The following is a 22,186-nucleotide window of genomic DNA, read 5'->3' on the forward strand; positions in this document are numbered from 1 at the left end:
CACCAGGTATCCATCTCAGTGAGATCCATCTGGAGGGTGTCTGTATCAGCCGGAGAATCAATTATGGCCCCTAGTTTGCAGTCGTCTGCAAACTTGGTCAGCCATAGTCCTCCTATGCTTCCCTGTACCTCTGAGAAGTATATACTGAACAGGATGGGTCCTAGGACTGAGCCCTGGGGGACGCCACTTGTAACAGGTTTAGAGTCGGACATAGAGCCTGCAACTCTCACCATGTGGGTTTTATCCATGAGCCAGTTGGCAACCCATCTCGTGACATAGGGGTTTATGTTCAAGCTGGTGAGCTTGTCTATAATACTAGAATGGGGAATGGTGTTGAAAGCCTTTGCGAGGTCTAGGTAGGCTGTGTGGACCTCCTTTCCTTCGTCTAATGCCTTGGTAACTGTCTCAAAGAAGTCCACCAGGTTTAGGAGGCATGATCTGCCCTTAAGAAAGCCAAACTGTGTAGGGTCCAAGGTTTGGAGGTTCCCAATGTCTCTGTTAATGAGTTCCATGATGATGCGTTCCATAGCCTTGCAGACCAGGCTAGTCAGGCTTATAGGGTGATAGTTCCCGGGGTCCGTTGTGGCTCCACCTTTGTGGAGCGGGATAACTGTTGCTCTGCGTCACTCTGTGGGTACATAGCCTGTAGAGAGGCTGAGTTTTAACAGTATGTTTAGGTGAGGTGATAGGTGATATTTATCAACCTTATATAGATATGAAGCAGAATTAATACTAATTCTTGTAAATCTGTTGCAGGTAGAAAATACAGATTAAGTGACATTCTCAGGAGTCATCACCTCCTAATAATTTAGTACTCTTTCCTTGGTCCCAGTAGAGCAAGGAGAAGAAAGAGTTAATAGTGATTAACTTCTAACATGTATGAGTAAGGCAAGGCGTGGCAAAAGGGTGTCTGTTTTCATTTCCTGTTGTGTAGTAAGAGTAGTGGAGTTGTGCTGTAACCTTATATATTTTGTTTGGGATTTTTAAGTTCTCATATTGAAATACCAAAGCAACAGAGTCTACAAAACAAGGTATGCTCTTTAAAACTAGACATATGCATTAGAAAAGAATGTAGTTTTATTGTTACTGCAGGCCCAGCTTACTTGTTTTGGACTGTTAACTTTCTTCTGAGAGGAGTGTACTTTAAACCTAGTAAAAAAAACTGTTGACTGCACGCGTGTTTGTTTATATGTGCTGTGTGTGTGGGTATATATACACAAATATATATGTAAATATATATATATATGTATATTATGAGTTTGTGTGTTGCATTCAGAGAATGGGCTATTAGTAGATTTGTTTTGTAATTTTTATTGCTATGACCTTTCCTTTTATATATTTGTTGATGAAGAAGAATTCATTTGCCTAAAGTTACAGAGTTGCTGTAGTGTAAGTAATTGTTGTGAGGAGGTATTTGACATCTAAAATATGTTATTCAAGTATTTATTGTCAGCGCATGCATACACACATACGCACAAACACATTTCTATATGGTTTTCCTTTATTTATTTTTTTTAATTTTATGCTTGCTACAGCAAAGCCACATTTAATGAGGATAAAAACTGACCACCGTTTGCTTTTTTCTGTCTGAGCTTGCTGCTGAGAAGTGGCAGACTTGTGTTTTAGAGGGTACTACCTGTACTTTTATATGCATTCCATAGCTCGCAGCTGTCCAGATTTTCACAGAATGTCCAGATTTTTGTCTCATGTTTTTGGTTCATTCCTCATACAATTTTAGTTTTCAGGCAAATCACTGAGGATTGAAGTCAGAAACATAATGGCAGAGATTTAATTTTCAGACTTTCTATTCTTCAGAAAATACATGGCAATGCAAAATGTGCTATTTTTATTAACTTTCTAAGTTTGTAAGAGAAATATTTAAAAAGTGTCCATATGTTTGGTCCTTTGTCCCCCCATTATTTGTGGCTTTGTCCAGATTTCTTGCTGTAAGAGGTTGAGAGGTATGATGCATTCATTCTCCAATCCAAGTCGAATGTACACTTTGTTCAGTCTTTAGAGATCAATAAATGATGCTAAATCTGTACTTATACTATCTTGTAGCACTTTCCTTTTGCAGAGAAGTGGAATGGAAAAGAAAGGGTAAAGAACACAAACTACTCATGATCCTTTATCATCACGGAACTTCTTCTTTTTAACTGTATTAAATCACACTAGATGCTACAGAATTCCCAAGGGTTTTCAATGTCGGGATAATAAAATGATTTGTTGATTTTGGACTGTCAAAATTAACATTAAGAAATTCCAGTATCAGGCATCTTGTGACAGAAGGTGTTTACCTGTTCTCTGTGAGTTAGGAAGCACTGCAGGAAGGTCAAAGTGTAGTTATTTATTGACTAGAGGGTATAGGAGTCAGTTTCTACTGTAAATCAGAAAAGTTTGAGTGGAGCTGCCCACTGGACAGAGGTGGTTAGCAGTGTCCTGTATTGTTGCAAATACCTAGACTTTAAAATTTACCTTATTAAGTTAGAATTACATCTAAAACCTGTTACACAGTGTGGGATTCTGAGGAAATAAATTTAGAGCAGCTTACTTGTGCATCAAATAGCACTTCCATATCCAAGCATTATGCAACATCCTTCCCTTAACCCCAGAAACTAGTTTACATATTAAACGGCACTATCATATCTTAGCATAATATAACATCTTGCCCTTAACTCCAAAAACTACCCTACAAAAACCCTGTTAAGACTCAATCCGTAATCCTAAACAGCCAACCCTATTACAAGACCAGGCAACATGGATATACAATTTCTAAATGTCTCTGTGGCTAGTTTGATAGATCTGGGCATCTTAAGTCACTGTAGCAATTGTCTCATGTTCTCAGACAACCAATTAATCATTAAAGAAGATAACATGGTATGTGAGAGATGTAAATACACAACTTCCTTGGAGGCAAAAATCTCCCATACAAACAAGGTTATCAGAATACCCACACACACACTCACCCATATTGTCTTATGCTATGGAGCTTAAAAGAAACCTTCCCAAATCTCAAAGACCTCTAAAGCCATCTAATGACAACACTGGTCCTCAGCAATTACTAAAGACACCAAAAGCAATACCAAACATCTCACATAAGCCTACACCTTTTTTTAAATGGGACGTTATTGATTGTTTGTTGAGATTGAAAGCATATTATCAGTAGTAGTTTGTCCCTTTATAAATTGCATTTTTTGTATGTGTATTGTATTATTTTTGTTTGTGTGTGTAATTTTTTTTAAACAGGTGAGATTTTATGATTATCGTAACAGTGTTTACATTTTTGTGTGGTTTATGTCAAATTGGGTTTTTTGTTGTGCTTTAAGATTTATATACTATTTATGGGTATCTGATAAAATGTAATTCTTTTTGGATACATTGTTTCTTTAAAGAAAAAGGCACGGTTTTATCATGTGACCTTTTAACTTGTACTAAATGGAGTTTTCTGTTTTTTTTTTTTTTTAAATTCATCTGATGAAGTCTTGGGATAGATCCAGGATGAAAGCACTTATCTCTGTGTTTTATTAAAAGCTGTGTGATTATTGGTACATAATGTCTTTGCTACTCTCGACTTTGTGCTAGTTTGTGCTTTTTTGGAGTTTTCCTGGTTTCTTCAGAGATAAAGTTATAAATTTACCCCCCCGGTTTGGCCCCCATGTCTGTTATGGACAGAGGCCTTCAATAAGAAAAGTATTAACCTAACACCCTACCACACACAAATCCTTAGCTACCTGCCTACTAACATGCCCCCCTGTATGATACCTGGGAGTCAAGTGGTTTGGGGTGCCTGTCTTAGCTAGTACAGGCACTAGTATTTTTTTAGCCATGTAACAACCTATGAACCTATAAAATGTTACCACAGCCTTTTTTAAAATATGTGGTGACCTTGGATTTTATAAAATGTTACCACAGCCTTTTTTAAAAGATGTGGTGACCTTGGATTTTATTAGTAAATTACTCCTACAGGAGCCCTCGTACTGTGTGAATGGTGTGTGTCTGTGGAGGGGGGGTGGGGTGGGGTTGTTCCACACAGCGACATAGCTAGGTCAGTTGGCACCCTCACTAATCCTCCAATTGATCCCCTCCCAAAATATGTTAAGCTGCACTAGTTCATAGCTGCAGTTCTTAATGTGTGCACACACTCCTGCAGATAATCTAAGTAGCCATAGCTGTTTTAATGACTACTGATACTACACTCATGTCCAGCTGTCAACAAAAGCAATCACACCACTACCCTTCAGAGACTGACTGGCACTTGTTCTGCTGTGTTGATTGTGCCCTCACAGCAGCTTTTGCCTCGTGCAGACATGGCCATCACCAAACCCTAGCTACAGCTTTGCTCGCAGAAAGTTCTTTTTATTTTTGCAGCATGTTTTGACATGAATGTCATTTCAGTCAGGTGGTCTTCAGAAGAAAACATTGCAACAAGCTAAACTATATCCAGACACAGTTGCTTGTTTTCAGATGTGACTCGAGGATTAAGTCGTGCTCATTAACTTGTTTAGGCGCTCTTTCACGATAATGAATCTTGCATATCTAAACATCATAAGAATAACACCAAAACCTGAAAGCTGCAAAAGATTGAAACTGAAAATCCTGAAATACTTCTGAAAATTAGCATAAAAGTAAATAAGAAACATAAAATTAGAGACAAAATGAAAATAATTTCTAATGAAGCCATTTCTTTCTTTACCTTCATGGTTGTGTAACTTCGGATTTAGTTTATATATATATATATATATATATATATATATATATATATATATATATATATATACACACACACACACACACACACACACACACACATGTATATCTGTATGTGTATATATAGATACATATATCTATATATGGGTATACAGTGAAATGCCACTTACCCAAAACCCATATCACCGAGAAAAAACCTCAGCAGCACAAACACACTGACATCCCGGAACACTGACTAACCACTCAAGGTAAGTAACCTTTTGGGCATCCTGTTGATCTTTGCCCCTTACCCCCATGGTAGTGTGATCCCCGAGTTGGTATATTTAGTTAGGGGGTTGTGGGTGGGTTTGGTTTTCTTCCATTTATGTGTTTTGTGTCAGATGGCTGAGCAGTTACTTACCTGGAATGGTTAGTCGGTGTTCTGGACGTCAGTATGTTGGTGCTGTCGGGTTTTGGGTAAGTGGCATTTTGTTGCTCTAAAGTACACCCCTATATATATGAATGATATGTGGGGGTGTGGGGGTGTGTGTGTATATATATATATGTATATAGATATATATGTGTGTGTGTGTGTGTGTGTATGTATTTATAAAATATATGTGTGTGTGTGTGTGTGTGTGTATGTATATATATATATATATATATATATATATATATATATATATATATATGGTCAGGGATACAGATAATAGGCAAGAGGGGGTTGGAATTTATTGGAGAAAACTGGCAAAGGAACCAAGGTATTGGGAGCAAACAATAGAAAAGGAAAGGTAATAGAATGGGAAGAGGCCAAGAATGTATTTGGACTGTAGGTTAGGATTGCCTTCCCTATCAAGTATTGACATCAGAATATAGGCAAAGAGAAAGAAATAGGTGGCAGCTAAATGATAGACCAGCACTGGTAGAGTTTTTAATAGAATCTAGAACACAAGCCACTGTTAAAAAGGAATAATTAGTAAAGCATATGAAATATTGCATGCTAATTATAAGAATCAATCACAGGAGCTTAGAAAGGATTGGGAAGAGATATTAGATAAGCAGTTAATAAAGAGATAATGGGGTGATATATGGATATCTCCCAAATATACAACAAAGTCTAGACAATTTAGGATTTTTGCTTGTAAGTGTTTACATAGGTATTTTTATACCCCAAGTAGACTCCAAAGATTTTTTCCTCAGGTGGATAGCAAATGTTGGAATGGTGTGATGGGCAAGAAAGAGGTAGCTGGGAACATATTTTTGGGAAGTGTGATGAGCTGGCAGACTTTTGGGATTCTCTTTGGACTGCTGTGTTGGAGATGATGGGTGAGCGGATTGGATTGACTGAGGAGATGATTTCTTATGTTATGCTACATAATCAGAATTGCCTAGACATAGTAAAGGCTTGCTGAGTGTAATTATGGTGGCTGCCAAAAAAGCAATTACTAGAAAATGTAAGTCAAAGTCTAGACCATCTTTACTAGAAGTAGTGAATATAGTAACAGAGATAAACAACTGGAATTGGTATCTTTAAAAAAGGGAAGGAGCAAACTACATAGGAAAAAAATGGGAAATGTGGGAACAATGTATGCAGAGCAGGAATGAGGTTTATATAATGCTTAACTGATAATAACCGGCTGGTTTATAAGTGATGTATAATGTTTACAACTACAGTTGTTTCAGTGGTGTCTGTGATGTAAACTGTTTGCAACTAAAGTGATATAATTTTGTATGTTTTTCATTTATATAAATATTTCCTTTGTCATATGTGTAAAATTAATAAAGATTTTGCAAAAAAAAGTTCTAGTACCCTTGATAAGTGTAAGCAAGGGCCTGGGAGATGAACCATTTACAGATTGCCTGTGTCTATTAGAGACATAGGTGCCAAAGCAGGGATGAATTTCTGGTTCCCCATGCAATTGTCCAAGTTGCATTTGAATTGGATTAGGGAGAAGCTTTGCTTCATATGGATGAGGAGCCTGTTCTGTAGACTGGGTAGTCTCTGGGATACATACCTGTCTCTCCAGCAGCAGGTCCTATTTATATCCCAGGCAAGGTTTGTCTTTAGAACAGGTCATTCTGGTGCTGTTTGTTTTGCGGATATGCAGGAGGTCCATCATAGTTGGGTCTGACAATGCCTTGGGGTTGGGAGGGTGGCCTAATGGTTAAGGTGTTTGCCTTACAAACACAAGGTACAGGGTTTGAATCTCACAGGGGATAACTGGCTAGGCTTAAAATAGCTCGCAAGAGCAGTTAGCCTAGTACTAGCCTATGAACCTATGAACCTTGTATGCCAGGCATAGATCTCCCCTCAAAAGTCTGTAGGAAACAGAATACAGGGTTATTGCCTTGAGGCAGTCTGCATAAGACATTTTACTTACACCTTGTATTCTTTTAGTGAGGAACCTCTGTGGATGTTCCATTTGTTGGATATGCTTGGTTAGGTACAAACCAAAGAGGGCATTGTACTCAATGATAGGTCTGATGAATGCCAAATACAATGGAACAATGACTTCCTTGGATTTGGATGCCATACCTTTGTTTATAAGTTGTGTAACATAGAATGATTTCCTCACTACTGTATACACATGATGGCTAAAGGCTAGATTACTATCTATTTGTGTCCACAAGTCCCCGACTACTGGGTCAACTCTAAGGGGTGTGTTGTCAATATGATAGTTACCAGGGATGGATGACTTCCCAAAGGATACTATTGTGCATTTCTTGGCATTTAATTTTAGTCCATGGCTCTGGCACCAGCTGTCTGCCTGTGTCAGCCCCTCCTGAAGAATATTTGTGTCAGTGTGAGATTCCATGACAGCTCCTAATTTGCAATCATCTGCAAATTTAGTCAGCCAGAGACCACTGACATTGGCATTGACTGAGAAGTAAATGCCAAAAAGGAGCAGTCCAAGGGATGATCCCTGAAGGACTCCACTTGTGACTGGCCTCTTTGTAGAGGTGTCTTTTCCATGGCCTTGGCAACCCTTTCAAAGAACTCAACCAGTCCGAGTAGGCATGATCTGTTATTTACAAAGCCAAATGTGTGTGTATCCTGGGATATAAGGTCACCTATATCACTGGTTATTAGGTCTGTTATAATCCAGTCTATATCCTTGCAAATAATAAGAGTGAGACAAATAGACCTTTAATTCCCTAAGTCAGTGGAGGGACTAACTTTATGCCAGGGCATTGCAACTGTCATTCACCACTCCTCAGTGACATAATCAGTGGAGAAACTTAGGTTGAAGAGTTGATGTAGGAACTTTGCCATGTGGTACTTTATGCTTCTCAGCAGGCATCCTGGGGTATTGTCAGGACCCATGGTAGTTTTAGTTTTGGAAAGTGGTCCAAATCAATCTCAGGAGGAGGGATATGAGGTGGAATGGAGAGGAAGAGGGGAGGGTGGGTAAAGTGAATTTGGAAGACAATTGGTCTGCAAGAATATTACCAATGTCTTTGGGGTCACAGAATGAGATACCATTGGATATAAGTTTAATGCAGAATTCTAGGTTACTTCTAAATTTCCTAAAATAGCTTAAGAAGGCCTTATGATTGCCTTTTTAATTACTTGTATTTCTAAATTCATAGTTGGTCTTATTTCATAATGGTAAATTTGAGAGACTTAGTTATCAGTTTTAAATCCCTTTTGTAACAATGAAATGCACATCTTTTACTGATGGCCTGGAGCTTTCTGTTTTTATTATAGAGTTTGATGATGAGGTATTTCCACCATATGGGTTTAATTCTAAACTTGCAGTTATATTTATGCCAGAATTAGTACTGATGCTTCAATGCAGGCAACAGAGATAATCTATTTCTATAAAATAAATGTAATTGTTACAAAGATGCAGGTTAGCCTAGAAACATTTACACACTCAGACAGCAATGATATTTCTGTCTGGAATGCAACCAAAAGTGATGTCTTAAAAGATTATAACAACTGCAAACTATTAACTGCTGGTGGGATATAGCCTTCCCCTGTACATAGTTGTACATATGATTTGTGTTTTATTAATGGCTATAGAAAACAGTATGGATGATATGTATAATATTTATAAGTTGTTTGAATATACACTGGAGTTCCCATAATCGTAAATGAAGTGTTATATTCATTCCCTGCTACAACATTGCTTGTACTGGTACTTTTATTGCTGCTGTAAACAAAAGTATTCATGTCTGTTCTGGATGGTCAATTATTCTTCTTCTGTATGCCATTGCATGTGCTCTTGTAGAACTGTTATTCTGTGTCTCTTGCCTATATGGCTCAGGTCATGGCTAAAAAGGGTCCTTGGACTGGCCCACCTACCTCATTTGCAAATAATGAATAAATAAGAAAGCATCTCTTTAAGAGGAAGTAAAATTCAGAGAAGTAGGCAATAGCTTCAGTTACAAGATTTGCTTGGGGTTCTATACCATCTGTGATCGTCAAAAGATCAGTAATTAATAAATAACTGACTTTTGGGTGGCGCAGTGGTGCAGCAGTTAATGCTGTCGCCTCACAGCAAGAGGTTCTCCGGTTCGATTCTCGGCTGGGGTTCCTTCTGTGTGGAGTTTGCATGTTCTCCCTGCATTCGCGTGGGTTTCCTCCGGGTACTCCGGTTTCCTCCCACATTCTAAAGACATGCTTCTGGAGCATTTCTCCCCGGGCCTCCGCTGAAAACAGAATCTGTGGAACCTAGTTGGACTTTCCCAGTCAACAAATGTTAAATAAAAAAAAAATAAATAAACTGATTCTGGAGTAATCCCTGGATGTAAAGGAGTTATTAGGGGACACAAAGCAGGTTTCATAGAGAAGATCAAGATGGTCATATCTGATTAGGGAGGAGTAACAACTGAGGTGGTACGAGTGGAAGACATGTTTGTAAGGCCAAGCTCAAGAAGATTAACAGCTTTCGTGGGTAGGGGAACAATTTGGTGAAATGCATAGGCATTTAGAAAGTCCTGAAATCTCTGAGTGTATTTACAGTTTGTATGAAATGTTTGTCAGTTTGTGCAGATAGGTGAAGTCACCCATAAGAAAGGTATTGGGTTTGACTGCTAAATTTTCTAACTAGTTAAGGTTTTCTTCATGCTCAGTAGGGGTCATATAGGGGGATCTAGAATTCACCATAATGTAGTAGTTTTACTGAGTTTAATTAGAACTTCACAATTATGAATGAATACAGACACAACCCAACAGCTGCTGGTGGATCTGAATACATGATAGGCATTGTACCTGGTAAGGCTATCACTACAGTGGAACCAGGTTTCTGTAATTATACAAAAGCTGATGTCTTTGAGATTAGGGAATGCCTGGAGATCAGAAATTTTGTTGTTTAAGCTACTGGTATTCATTAGTGCCGTCTTGATATTATCCAGGGGGGAGTTAATTGTGTTGGCAAATCCATTAGGTGAACTCTGCATAAAAAAGGCACTACAGCAAAAAAATTAGCCAGTATGTGAAAAGCAGGGGGTGAAAGATGAAAGTCATCCCTGACAAAGCAGGTGGGTCTATTGCCATGGGCTTCCACCCCATGCAGATGGTATTGTTAACACTTAACCTACCAACACTTGGATGACCAGCAGATTGTGGACCTCCTCATTGTGGATCAGATGAACATGTGAGAACTTGTCAAATTGTGTTGCCCACATGCAGAATCAAGGGGAATGCATGAATGGCCCATCTAAGTGTACACTAAGTTATGTATTGCTTTAACCATCTTAGCATAGGGGACCTTTCAGCAAACTATGAGGGACATGCTAGAAATATTGGATGCTCCAGTTTTGCATGTCTTACATCATGCTTACCATCATGCTGCATCATAGGGACTAGTATATATGAATATATGATTTCCTAGTAATAAATACAGACATAACCTGACAAAAAAAAGGGAGGAGCCCTCTGAGGCTGCATCTGTGTCGGCTCAACAGAGAAATGTGCAGTATTTGTCTTCTTTTCTACTTAAAAAAAAAACAGTTTTGAGGCTATAAATGAAGATACATTTACTTATAGTAAACATAACTTACTGGAAATCAAGCAACAAAGCTCACTGTGCAGCTGTATGGATGACCTGCTGTCTGCATAGGCTCTGGGGCCTACAATAAATTCTATACTCCATGGCCTTGGTATTCTTACATAGCATAGCTCAAAATCCCTTAAACAGATTAAAAGAGCTTCCACAATACACTGGAAAAAAAAAGATCGAGAGGAACAGATTCAGATTCAGGAAAAGGGGATCAAGGGTTGGAATCTCTGGCAGACTGAAGACAAATCCTTTCAGGCCTGCATTACCATCCTTACTTCTAGCAAATGTGTTCTGTCTGAATAATAAGATAGACTACATAAGGCTGGAAATAACATCACAAAGCAAGGTGAGAAATACTTGTGTTCTTATGTTTACAGAAACAGATCTAGAGGTGGAGTCTGCATGTATGTAAACAATTGCTGGTACACAAACTGTGAGACTGCCATCAGCGATTGCTCTAAAAACATAGCGTTCTTAGCAGCAGAAACTTTGCTGCATAGTAACATTAATGACAGTGCAGTTCAGTTCATCTGGAAAGGCTCACTCTTTTTCATGCAGACAGAGATCAAGCACTCAGTGAGAGATCTAGAGGAGGTGGAGTCTGCATGTATGTAAACAATTGCTCGTACACAAGCTGTGAGACTGCCGTCAGCGTTCTTAGCAGTCAGATGTAAACCTTTTTATCTGCTTATGGAGTTCAATGGTGTCATCATCATAGTGGTGTATATCTCACATAGTGCAAACACTAAAGAGGTACTGGCTGTACTGTATAATATAACTCAGCCAATCAGATCTGAGGTCAGTATTACCCAACTACTACCAGCATGTGGGATTTGCAACAAGGGGTAGCAATACCTTGGACAAGGTATACACCAATATCAAGATGGCATATAAAGCAGTGCAATATTCACAGGTGGGCAGCTCATCCACCTCACCATCATTCTAATGCTAACATTCAAACCTGCATTAATCAGGGAAAAACCCACTGTGAAGCAAGTCAGGGTACGGCCAAAAGGAACAATCACAGCACTCCATGATTGCTTCAACAATACAAACTGGAGCATATTCAAAGAGGCTGCAGCAGCTGATCTACACATTAACTTGGATGAATACACAGAAACTGTGATGGCATATATATCTAAATATGTAGATGACGTGACCAGCAACAGAAACATCATCATAAGTCCCAACCAAAAAACACTGACTCACCAGCAAAGTATACGAGCTTCTGAAGGAATGTAATGTGGCATTCAAATCAAGGGACAAAGAAGCTCTCAGTTTGGCAAGGGAAACCTGAAGAGAGGGATAAAGGAAGCAAAAACGGCCTATGGAAAGAAAGTCTAGAACCACTTCACTGACATGAAAGACCCCAAGCGCATGTGGCAGGGCATAAAAGCCATAAATTAATACAAACCCCTGTCAGTCCAATGCAAGGACAGCACAGAATTCCTGGATAGGCTGAAAACTTTTTTCTGCAGGTTTGAGGACAGGAACAGCTCCAAGGCAGTGAAACTAGATACAGATCCAGGAGACAAAAAGTGCTCAACTTAAACTCAATAGAGTTGAAGATGACCCTACAGCAAGTGAACCCTTGGAAGGCTCCAGGACCGAACAACATAATAGGAAATGTATTAAAGGACTGTGTTGAACAATTAAGCACTGTACTCAAGGATATATTTTAACATCTCCCTCGGTCAAGCAAAGGTACCCAAATGCTTCAAAAACACAAATATTAATCCACCACTAAAGAAATCATCTGCCTCAAGCCTCAATGACTATAGACCAGTAGCCCTCACATCCACCATTATGAAAAGCTTTGAAAGGTTAGTCAAAAAACACCTGCAAGTCTTCCAGTGGCTGTAGATCCACTCCACATCACATATCATGCCAATCACTCCATGGCAGATGCAGTTTCGGTTGCACTGCATCTCTCATTGGCACACCTTGAGAACAAGGACAGCTATGTTAGAATGCTGTTTATTGACTACAGTTTGGCATTCAATATTGTCATCCCACAACAGCTAATCAAACAACTTGTTCATCTAGGTATCAATGCCCATATGTGCAACTGGATCCTGGACTTTTTGATTAAAAGATTTCAAAGGGTATGTGTGGGCAGTAACTCTTCAAAAAACATCACAATCAACACATGAGTTTCTCAAGGCTGTGTGTAGAGTCCACTACTGTATATAGTACTAATTGTAAAGCTAGATTCAACACCAACCACATCAGCAAGTTTGTGGATGACACTACAGTCGTGGGCCTCATCAGTAAAGGGGATGAAAAAGATTATTGTGAGGAAGTCGTCACACTGACTGACTGTTATGCTAAGTACAACCTTAATATCAACAAAACAAAGGAGAATAATAGACTTAAGGAAAACACAACCAGCTCATTGTCCTCTCATGATTACTGGCGAGATGGTGGAAAGAGTAAAGAACACACAGTTCCTAGAGTTCACATTGCAGACGATCTATCTCGGTCAATAAACACCACTCATATAGTAAAGAAAGCTCATCAATGTCTGCATTTCTTGAGGACAATGAGGAAAGTGAGTCTACCACCCCCTATCCTCTCCACCTTCTATAGAGATACCATAGGAAGTATCCTTCTGTGTAACGTTTCAGTTACCAAAAAGCCCTACAAAGGATAGTGAAAGTGGCAGAGAAGATAACGGGCTCCAAACTTCCAGCACTGCAGGACTTACAGACAGCACTACAGAACTTACAGACAGCACTACAGGACTTACAGACAGCACTACAGGACTTATAGACCGCACAATGTCCCAACACAGCTACAAAAATATTCAAGGATCCTACACACCCTGCTTATGAACTGTTCACATGCTTGTCATTTGGCAGAAGATACCACAGCATGTGCTGTAAAACATCCAGGTTCAGAAACAGCTTCTTCCCTCAGGTGGCAGGGAAGCCAGAAACTGACAAGATATGGGACAGCCAACTCTTTTGGTGCAAATAAATGAGAGACAGTTTGGATTCTAAACATTAACAATACAGAGATGGCAATGAATGTGCAATATTATACTAACTAGATCTTTATTCATGTGAGAATCACACAGTGCAATAGGAATCTGTGTATTAAGAAATCATTCAGCTGCTGGAAATTACAGATAAGGTAAACTGTGGGAATATGTAGGTAGAATAACCTGTCAGTGATAAATATATGTCCATTGTGTGTGTTATTGTATGTATGTATGTATATATGTATGTATGTATATGTCTTCTCAATTCAAGCCTGATACATGCAATTTTGTTTAGACTGTACTTGTGTAGGCTAAATGACAATAAAGTTTACTTTGACTGCAGATGACGGACACACCACTATGCAGGAGTTTTATACTACTGTAATTTCCCTACAATCTTGGGGGACATTGATTCCATATACTTTGCTGTAAGTGTTCCACCTGGTCCTCAGGGTGTTCAGTGTATCAGTCATGGCTTCTTCTCCCTCAACTGTCCGGGTGTCATATGAAATGTTTCCATGCATGACCCAGGCAGATCATACTGTTGTCGTATCTGGTACACATCTGACTAATAACAATGTTAAATGCAGACTGACTTCTCTCACAGAGTCTCCTACTCAGTAGGTGCACATGTAGGAATGCACAGAGGGTAGTATGTAGAGTTACCATGCAATTAAGTGGCGGGCTCAATATAATGGTGCCATTGTTGTATATTCCACAGGATGATAAATATGTACTGCAACCATGACTATTATCTCCATCCACAAGCTCCAGATTCATGGCAGAGATGGCACGTCATACTGTGCATGCAGAGACATGTAATGTGGTGAAAAGTGTTTTTGGGTCAACTGACATGATGCTTACACTACCTTGATGCATCTAGTGGGGCACTGCTCTTTTCGTCCGAGTCATGTGGCCAGATATTTGTAGTTTGTATGTGTGCCATGTTACATAAAATGGTTGGGCATAAACAGCTATAGCAGCAGTGAAAAATGCCAGCAGGGCCCACCATACCTACCTGTACAGTGTAAAAGGAGAAGAGCAATTGTAGGAAGGGCATACAGCAGCAAGACTCCATGTAAGACAGAGGTTGGCACAATACATTGCAGCACTGGCAAAGAGAAAGCATATGATACACAACTATGGGTCATGATACAGGCAGACAATACAGTGCATGGACTGGCTATTCAGGGCATTAGACATTACCTAATCCAAACAGGTAAGGAAATTAGGAGGGTACAGTCATCATCCTTTGCAAAGGTGTTGGGTACACAATGACAAGTGACAGTATATGGGCCATGATCATAGGAGGTAAATATGTTAGTAATGCAATCTGGCAGCAGTTTGGGGGAAGGGGTGTTCAGGTACTGTATCCTCTAGTGACGGATTGTAGCTGTTATGCTGTGAACATTGGCAATTTGTACTACAGGAACCCATGGTCTCCGGGCTCAATGTAGCCCATGGCAGGAATGGTGTAGAACTAGAGGAGAGAGCACATGAATCCTAGATGTCCCATGTCAGCAGCCTTCGGATGTACAACATTCACAACCTGATTGTTGGTCATAAGTAGGCAGGACACCCCTTTTGCCCACAGAGGATACTGATGGTATAGAGCTATGGGAGCCAAACTATGCAGCATTGTGAGATGCCCCACTTGTGGGGCCTAAGGTTGGTCAGTAGTCATGAACATGGGAATGGGCATGGCCAGGTGTGGTGGCCTCTGTAGCCAGGCCTGGCGATGATGCTGTGCCAGGAATGGGCCACATTATCTGAGTATGCCTTGCTTGTCACTAGACACCTGACATCTGGACCCTTTGGTTACAAACAGAAGGAATTAGAGGCAGCCCAGATAATTGTTACCATGTGCCTCATGGATACTCTAATGGATACGATGTTAGCAATCAGTGAGCTAAAAGCCATAGTCTGCTCTCTATGTGCATACTGTGTGTCACTGTGGAGACACTGGATGCAATTCCTCAGTCATGAAGGTGCCACACATTGTCCTGCAGGCCATGCGGTGCACTCATCATCTTCACAGTGGTGTTTTTGGCAGCCGCCTGTTCCTGCACCACTGCCCTGCACACCTCCGCAGTGGTGCAGGTGGCAGATCTCTTTTCCTGGACCACTGCACTGCACATCTGATGATTAATGCCATGAGTTGAAGTCAGGTCAGGGACAGACCTGGAATCATAGTGGAGCTGTAGATATCTTATGGGAAGATTCACAAATGTCACTGGTAGTGCAGCTCACAGATGCTGCCTAAGTTGGGGAATCCTGTGTAGTTTGAGTAGGAATGTTTGCAAAACCGTGGTGTAGATGAAAGTTTTGCCTGCCCCTCACAAAGGTCTCATATATGGGGGATGTGTGTGACCTCTCCATTCTTAGTGTTACTAACTCTTCCTCTCTGTAAACAATAGAGCATTTTGACTCTGTCTGCTATGGCCAATTTCCTCCTATTGCCACACATAGATTTGCCCCTAGTAGCCATACCTAACTTGCAAGCCAATCTTGCCAAAGGGCTCTTTTATTTGAAGTATTGCATATAGTTATTTCTATGCATCTGTGATTAAATAGAAGCTTGATCAAAATACAGAAGCAGTCACATAAATCTCTAGTAGTTGTGATAATAACAGACAGCAGTAAGAGCAGCAGCAGAAGCAACAGCAATAACAGCAGCAGTGCTAATGGTAGCAATAACAGCAACAATACTAGAGTAGGACAAAGCAGCAGCAGTAGTTGTAGCAGTAGTGTTAACAGCAGTAAATTCAGCAAAAGTGTATTAGTACTAGTAGTAGCAGCAACAGTAGTAACAGAAATAGTTGCAAAAGTAGTAGTCACAGTACTAACAATAGCCGTGGTAACAGAAGTATTTGCAGCTGCAATGGAAACCACATTTGCAAGAGCAGCAGGAGTAGCACTAGTAGCAGTTATAATGGCAACAGTTGCAGTTATACCTCTCAAGTGTACCTCATTACGAGGAACGTACCTCATTTGGGGTATTAAGAAGTTCATGTTCCTCAAAGTTCCTCGAAGTTCCACATTGAAAGACTCAGTCACACATTCAATGTTAGGAATTTTTTTAAGTGAAATCCATGGTAAATAGAAATGAATCATATTTATTTATTTATTTATTTTTATTTATTTTACATTTGTTGACCGGGCTAGTCTAGCTGGATACATGTCCATTTTCAGTAGAGGCCCGGGGAGAAAAGCTCCAAGAAATCATACATAGTTAAAACAGAAGTTATCACAGATATTATAAAACAGCAAGTATTACAAAAGCCAATTATAATAAAAATGTTTTTTTTTTTATCCTCCCCCCCACAGGTACATACAAATTGCAAAACACTTAGTGATTTCATGATCAGGTGCAAGATACATATATGTTGTATAATAGTATTTTAAAGAATACGTAAATGGAAGAAAAGAAAGGATGTAGGATGAGGTATAGAGGATAGGAAAATAATTAGTCTGGGTTAGTACATGAGCATAGCCAGTGTTTATTGAGGTATAGTTTTAGGTTCTTTTTAAAAAGTGAGAGAGAAGACTGAGAAGTGATTTCTGAGGGTAGTTTATTCCATATTTTTCCAACAGAGTTCGAGAATAAGGATTCACCTGCTGAGTTGTTGGGTTTAGTAGTATTGATCAGTAGTTTGTTTGAGGAACATAGATTTTTGAGATTATTATAAGGTGTAATTAAGGTAAAGAGTATTGGGGTGTTGCTAGGTTGATACAGGGTCTTGTGGATTACTGTAAGCTGGTGAAGTTGGAGCTGGTTAAGTAGTTCTAGCCAGTTTAGATGTCATAGATTTAGACAGTGATGGGTTCTGAAAGGAGAGCCTGTTGCAAATCTAGCAATATTGTTATAGGATGTTGCTAGTTTATTGAGGTTGTATTAGAGAGATTGGTGTATATAGGAGAAGCATAGAGGAGAGTGGAGATTAGGTGAGTTCTGGCTATAGTGGTCGTAGCTTCAGGTGTAAGATAGGGTTTAATTCTGTAAAGGGATCCTAGTTTTTTGTTAACTAATTTTATTGTGGTGTTTATATGAGTGTCAAAGTTAAGATTGTTGTCTATTGTTATTCCTAGCACTTTAGTGGTTGGTTCAGGAGTGATAAGACTACCGTTGTTAGAAGTGAGATTGAAATGGAAAGAGGTGGACTTTCGGGTTGGTGTAAAGAGTAGTAGTTTAGTTTTCTTGGGGTTTAAGAGGAGGCAGCAGTGTGAGAACCATTGTTCTACAGTGTTGAAAGCTTTTTGAGTAAGATTATGAAGTTCAGTTTGAGAGTAGGCTGAGCAGATTATGGTAGAGTCATCTGCATATTGAATACAGGTGGAGTAAGGAATAGCAGAACATTCATTAAACAATCTTCTTTATAAGTAAAACCAGCATAGTTTAACCATCCTATGGCCTTCCTAGTTGAAGTTGTTAGTAAGCCATTAGTAAGTGTTCCACATTTTGCCCATTTGTTCCACATTATGAGGGCTAGTGTTCCTCATTTTGGAGATGGAAGGTTGAGAGCTATGGTTGCAGTAGCAGTAGTAATTACAGCAGTACAGCAGCCATGTTAGTGGCATTAACTGAAGTAATGAGAGGAGCCACAAAAGTACTAGCAGTAGAAGCAGCAGCAGCAGCCATAATAGATGCCATGTTTTTAGTAGTAAGAGCAGCTGTAGTGCTAATGGCAAATCCACAGCAGCAGCAATAGGAGCAAACGTTTTGGCAGTGGTAGTAAGGCAGCGGGAGGATCATCATCAGCAATAACTACTTGAAGAAGCAGTAGCAAAAGAATAATTAGCAGCAGCTATGACAGATTTAGTAGAAAAATCAGTAGTGCAACCACTGTTTCTTTAGTAACTAGCAGACATGATAACGAAGTAAAAATGGTTTTCTCATTAGACAGGGCTTTCTTCCTTTAGTCTGAGAGGTTTCCCATTAGTTTGTCTGCATCTGATTCTTTAGTATCTCTGCTTTCCTTGAAATTCGCACTATTTTCTACATAGTTATTATAGTACCTGGTATAGTGATATTTTACATTGTTATTTAGAAATGAGTCAGCAGTACAGTCTTGACGGGTAAGTAATATGGTGCACAGGACAGAGATTGTGAATGACTTAATGGGGGGCATGTATAAATAAAACATTTACAGCCTTTCCTATAACAACCAATTTGTGCATTGTATCTTTGTGAAAAATAAAAAGAAGCTAATCAGTGGGAAGACATTAAGAATAAACTGGATTCTAGTGAGCAAGCCTGTAACATGTCAAGCCCATCCGCAATTACAGTTAGACTTTGTCATAGTCTCCAATGACTGGTGGTCTAATGCAAGAGAGAGAGAGAACTCTAAAGTGTACCTCTCAACTTTTTTGTGCAAGAAATCTGGACAAAGGCTAAAATAATTGGGGGAATAAAGGCCCCAAAATAGGGACAGATATAAACTGAGAAAGTTGTTTAACAGTTATTTGTGTTATCAAGTAATTTCTGAAGAATATGAAGTCCAAAACTCAAATCAGTGTCGTTAGTTAGTGACTTCATTCCACAGTGATTTGACAGAAAACCGCAAATTTTATGAGGAACAGACCAAAAATATGAGGCAAAAATCTGGACAGTTCAGAGGTATGCTCTAAAGTCATCTTTACTCAGTTATATGGACTTGTAGCTAACAAAAAAAAAACCAAAGGGAGATGGAGTAATTCATACAAATCTAACCAACCATTTTCAGAGACAGTAAAAGAAGACATTAGCTCTACAACCTTGATATGGATGTAAGAATTAGAAAAATATCAGTACAGGGTTATGGCAATCATGCTTTTTGAATGCCAATGGTTGTAAGCTTGATAATGTAGCCCATGAATGTAGGGTACTATCCTACAAAGTCAATGGATTTAAGACAGAAGAAAAATAATAAAAGTATAATGCGCAGTTATCGGGGCATGTGCATTATGGAAAGAAGACTGGGACGAAATAAAAAAAAAAATCACATCGGCATGGTAACCTCCAGTATGCTATTTTAAGGTATAACAAATCAGGGAATAATCACTTACAGTGATTGATGAGGTTGTGGGGTACTAGTGAAGCATAAAATATCAAGAAATGATAAAATGCCTATCTTTTTATTTTCTCACCACCATCATTTTAACTCTAATCTATATTAACTGCATATTTGGTAATGTTATTTTATGAATATAAATGTGATAAGCTTGGAAAAGCTCACTGATTCCTTCTCTGTCATTAGAATTAAGGATGTTTGAGTTACTGCATTTTGTCCAGTAGATCCCTAGGTGCTTGCTAGACAATTGGAGTACTTTTTGGTGATCTAGAATATGGATCACAGATAGTGAAAATAGAGGAAAGTGATTTACTCAGGATGCACTAACAGAAAATGCCATGTAAAAAAATGCAGTTAGCACACTGTCTGCTTAAGACAAATGTAATGTAATGAAAAAAGGCATTTTATTACATATAATTATTCTGGTCTGGCTTCATTTCTATGTCCTGTTTTAGGACATAGGTTCTTATGCTGTTATTACGCTTGCAGTCTAGGGGACCACTGTGGAGCCTAGTCCAAATTCCCAGTTGTCCCTAAGCACTGTCTGGTGGGCAAATGATGACTGAGAACCCTTACCTTCTGCGGTAACTGCAGGACAGAAGCTGTAACTGTTACCTCTGATAACTGCACTTATATCTATGAACTCAGTGTGCCATTTTTCTTTAGAATCCATTTAACTTAATTTAATAAAATAAACATTCTTATGTTGTAAAATATCATGTTTAACTCCCGTTACATTTGCAGTTTATTTGGGCTGTAATCCATACCTTCATGCCACATGCAGTCCTGATGCTTTAAGTTATTTTGGCAGGATAATGATATTCTGAGTACAGGAATACATAAATGAGTAATATAAGAATGTTATCACATGCTGATGAAGTCTGCTACATGAAAAGACATACCACAGATTTTTTTTCAAAAGTGATGAGTCACACCATATGTTAAAAGATTCAGGACACTTTGCTGCACTACCTTTTTGGCAGACATTATGTAACGGATACAATAAGCCTGTGACTGGGAATCTGGCAGTTTGCAGAAAACAGAAAACTCCTGCAACATGCATATGAGACAACTGAATTAGTCATAAGCCTGACTACACCCTTTGGTATAAATGAACCAGATTTACATGGATGTAGGAATGCTCTGAATACTTTCATCTACTTTAATCAATCTTTCTCAGTGAATATAAAATGTAAGCTGTCTGAGGCAGTTATAAGTACTGCTTTAATCAATGAAAGATTCAATGAAGCAAGCAGTTACTTGCAAATATTGCAGGTTCTCATTAGAATTATATAAATTAATGCATGAAGTAGTTATGAGTTATGTCACTGAGTTGTACACTTGCAGATTATAAATGCTTGAAATTGTTTTATTGAAATTTTGTTTTTTGATTCATTGAACTCATCAAGGATGCAAGACAAAGAAAGGGAATTCAACAATTCTGCCCAACTTATAGAAACTTAAATGCAAATTAACAGGGTATAAATCACAATAATGAAAAAGTGTTTGAAAAATGACCTGGTTGTCAGCAGCTCCATTTTTATCAGCTGGCAAAAGAAACTGCAGCTGTATTGGCAGAAAATGAACTTCCAGATACAGAGAAATAGTTTGTAAACATTACAATTAATATAGTGGAGCCAGATAATGAGGTGGTTTGTACAGGGAAACAAAATAATTCCCCAGGCACAACAAGAAACTAATTTCCAGCTACAGATGAAATCCTCAAATTCACATGAGTAAATGCCTGCATTATTGTGAACAAACTTCCAACATCAAGTGCTGCCAGTGCTGTATGAGGATTCATGTCACTACCTTCCATCCCACATTAAATCCTCAAGTTACAAACATCAACGTCTTATGACCACCAACAAAACACCTGTATAGAAACACTTCCTTCCATCCCACATTAAATCCTCAAGTTACAAACATCAACGTCTTGTGACCACCCACAAATCACCTGTATAGAAACAGCAGCACAGAGTGCAGACAAGTGAGGGAATATATCTGAGCGCACACTGACAGCAGTAATACTAAACATACCAGTGCCCTTTCAGCTCAACATGCAGTGTCTTTCCATACCAAAGGCTCTGATTAAGCCTTATAAAGAAAATGGCACATAGACATTGGAGAATGAAGAACCCTGCAGTGTCATCAGATAATGGTACTCTACCACAATGTATTTTATATCAAGAAAATCTAGATAATAAGGCAGACGTCATTCCTACAAAAGAGACCACAAAGGAGCTCCAGCAGGCAAATGTATAGATGATAGAAGGCACATTCCAGAATCTGCAGCCAGGCTGCCTTCAGCTCTTTGCATGAAATGCATTCATAACACACAGTGCATGAGGCCGCTCATACATGCATTCATGACATTTAAGAACAGGATGCATATAAGGCTGATTAAAGGAGCAAACCTGAGATCACAGATGGCATAGGCGTTACACTACTGCCAATCT

At 39.0% G+C, this 22,186-nt stretch overlaps 1 long non-coding RNA gene across 1 annotated transcript in view; it reads left to right on the forward strand.

Annotated features, from left to right (window-relative positions):
• The first annotated feature begins 906 nt into the window (after window positions 1-906).
• Window positions 907-22,186, forward strand: part of LOC122808047 — a 318,946-nt gene continuing 297,666 nt past the window's right edge. Inside the window, exon 1 of the long non-coding RNA XR_006365771.1 lies at window positions 907-1,031. This is a non-coding gene — a long non-coding RNA (uncharacterized LOC122808047). The remainder of the gene's footprint in view (window positions 1,032-22,186) is intronic.

Source organism: Protopterus annectens, chromosome 8.part0 (genome assembly GCF_019279795.1).
Source record: "Protopterus annectens isolate FY-2018-M chromosome 8.part0, PAN1.0, whole genome shotgun sequence".
In the NCBI taxonomy this organism is placed as follows: Eukaryota; Metazoa; Chordata; order Ceratodontiformes; family Protopteridae; genus Protopterus; species Protopterus annectens.